We start from the raw sequence: 2939 nt of genomic DNA, 5'->3' as shown, positions 1-2939 counted from the left end.
ACCTTGAATTTGACCGCTCTCTGAAAAGCTATACCTGAAGAGTTAACTAAGAAACGCTGAAAGCTTTTGCAATGCCAAATGCACTCCCAAATACAACGATAATCATGTTTTAGAAATTGAAAGGCTCTTAGGCCAAAAGCAAGCAAAAATCAAGTTTAGTGTTAAATGGTCAGTAAGTCTCCCTACTTTGGACTGGAATCTGCCCAATTTGTCTATAGATCATGAGACCAAAAAATGGCTGAATGTAACCAAGATTTTACAAACACTCCACCATTCTCCAATCCAAGGTTCTAAAGAGGGGTTTATTGGACTCGTATGCAACATTGGAACTCAACTCTTATTGATAAGAGTATCTATATAGATGAATTGAATCTTAACCTTCAATTTCTGTTTGATTTTTTTTTCTTGTAGTTGGCAAATTGAAAAATCCTTAATGGCCCATATGAAAAGCATTGGACATCTCCATTAGCTCATATCAAGGCTGATCATTGTGTCGGAGCATGGGGATGGAATTTCTTTCGGATCACGTCAGTCAGTTCCTTATTAATTATTCATATCTGTTATTTCCCGAGCTCCATTCAGACCTGAAAAACCTCTCCCACTTTGAATTGAATTCTTGTCCGTGAATATGACGTTAACTCGATCAAAAATGGCCGTTGGCTCACAGGGCAACCAATAACCGTAGTGTGCGGTACAGTAAGTACGAACGTGCATAAATCAAGGTTTTGGAATAGTCACTAATGTAATTCAAAAATTGCTGACATCCGGGTCGTGGCTGCTATGATTCAGGGGATCCTCTGAGGTATCCTCTGATCCGTCCCTGCATGCCGTCCCTGTATGTATTCTGAAGCACCTTTCGTTCCCAGTCTCTCGCTCTCGTTTTTCCTCCGATGATCGAGAGCGAAACATGTTGCCTTATACTTTATTGATATACTGTATACATGCACAATGTGCGGGGAGAGGACGAGAGAGAATGCCTCCAATGAAATGGATTTTTTCCATTTCAATGCTTCCGAGCTGACAGAATTTAATCAAGCAGCCAACAATCCACCCATCCCATCCAGAGGCCCATTGTTTCTGCTCAGATAAATGAATATTTATTCATCCCTTCGATGAAACCTAAACCGCTCTGTCTTCATGGGCGGTGCTTTAAATTCTGCAGCCCAGTGACCATTTATCAATTTATATCATGAGGCTAATGTGGTGTATTATTCAAAGACGAAATCACCCACCTAGTTATAGCTACGAAGAAGGCCAACCCGCTGTGATATAGAGAACATATTATGATGCCCCCGACATTGTCCTAGACTGCTGCTCTACTTTGACTTGAATGAGATTGCTCATTATTTTCCGATCTTTAGCCGCATGGGTCTCTCGTCGCTTTCATTGTGCACATGTACATGCTAAGCACTGTAAGCACCTGACAGGCAGGATCTTGAAAATTAGCAGGACCCTGGGATTCAATCTCGATCAATGGTCCGTAACGCTTTTAAAGAGTTACATTTACGTGCGTTCGAAAGTTCAGACTGATTGAGCAACTTGATTATTAGGTGTGATCTTGGATCAATCTGTAGGCGTTTGATGTTTTTTTCCAAATAAAACCCACTGGTATTTATAATTGTTAAATAGGAGCTTCAAGTTGAGCCAAAAGCTTGGAGAGTGATCTGCTCTTTCTTTTCCTTCTATGAGGTGGCTCAACCTTTTGCTAAGCTCGCATCAACTTGGTGCATACAGCACTTTGGGTGCATGGTGCATGGTGCATGGTGCACTATGAGTCTGCTCCTGTCTTGGACTCAAACCAGAAATGTGACTTTGACGCAACCACCGAAGAAGGAAGAAAAAACGTCGCTCGCTTATCAGTTGGGTTTCCATTTGCTTGGGAAACAATTTAAACTTATCAAGTGGGTCAGACTTCTGTCTGATTTGGTTCAAGGTAAAACTAACTCGTTTAAGCCATCGCTGACATTGAGGGTGTTCAGTTTTTTTTTTCTTCTCCAAAATATTGTGCACCAAAAGACAAAAACCAGTCTAACGTGATGAGGTGAGTGTATACGAGTCTATACAGGTGGGTACCCCCTGTCCGTACATAGATCCATTTACATACGTACAAAGATGCACAACTGATAGATACTCTTCCCCCTTGAGATCGAGAACGTGAATGGAGCATCAGTATTCGTGGACTTAGACGAGGGCTTGTGACCAGGAGCTTGGTTCATCCTTACTGAGCGAGCTTGCACTCAAGAATCGCAAGGTGGCAAACCAGTTCGATGATCTGATCAAGAGGGCTTCAAGAAACATGTGAGATTTTCTAGTTTCAAGGGAACCCAATGTGAAGCTCAGGAATTCGAACCAATTATCCCTCATGTCCAATCCAGAACGTTTCAATGATTTTTTGATCCCTCTCCTCTGGTTAAAGCAGAGAGCTGTTTTCAGCAGGAAAATAAGAGGAGGACAGAATGACCAAAATCAGATATCTTCTTCTGAATGCCGCCAATCTGGGTACCAGAGATAGGTCAGGCGGATGGAAAGGTGAGGAAGGGGGGGGGACATTTTTCAGATATTCGAATCGCTTCGTTTGAGTGAGTAAACAAGATTGATCTATCACATTGGTAATCTAAATTTTCACATTACTGAAGTACTTCGGTCATTGTTTGCAGAGAATGAGATCCACCATCAAGGACCTCCTACTTGCCATCTTTTAACTTTTTTCGACCTTTTTATGCTACTTTCTTCGACACCTCCACATTATAACACATTGTCACCTAAATTGAATGTAAGCGACTGAATTATGGTAATTGAATCATTAACGATGTGGATTGCGATTCATGTGGACGATAATGTAAAATGCATGTTTTGATGATTGATTGAATGAGCTGTCCCAGCTGATCACTTTAATTTGATCCATATGATATGCAATAAAGGACCTTTGTTTCTGTAAA

The 2939-nt window shown here is 41.2% G+C and overlaps 1 long non-coding RNA gene across 2 annotated transcripts; it reads left to right on the top strand.

Annotated features, from left to right (window-relative positions):
• Positions 1–408: 408 nt before the first annotated feature.
• LOC131886702 (uncharacterized) lies at positions 409–2939 on the top strand. 2 transcript variants are annotated; one of them, XR_009373943.1, is made up of 4 exons: positions 409–1933; positions 2017–2041; positions 2146–2529; positions 2658–2939. It is a non-coding gene; the product is annotated as an uncharacterized LOC131886702 (long non-coding RNA). The 2 variants fall into 2 exon arrangements; XR_009373942.1 differs by having other exon boundaries at positions 2017–2529.

This window comes from Tigriopus californicus, chromosome 9 (genome assembly GCF_007210705.1).
Source record: "Tigriopus californicus strain San Diego chromosome 9, Tcal_SD_v2.1, whole genome shotgun sequence".
Classification (NCBI taxonomy): domain Eukaryota; kingdom Metazoa; phylum Arthropoda; class Copepoda; order Harpacticoida; family Harpacticidae; genus Tigriopus; species Tigriopus californicus.
This window is presented reverse-complemented; position numbering and strand designations above follow the sequence as displayed.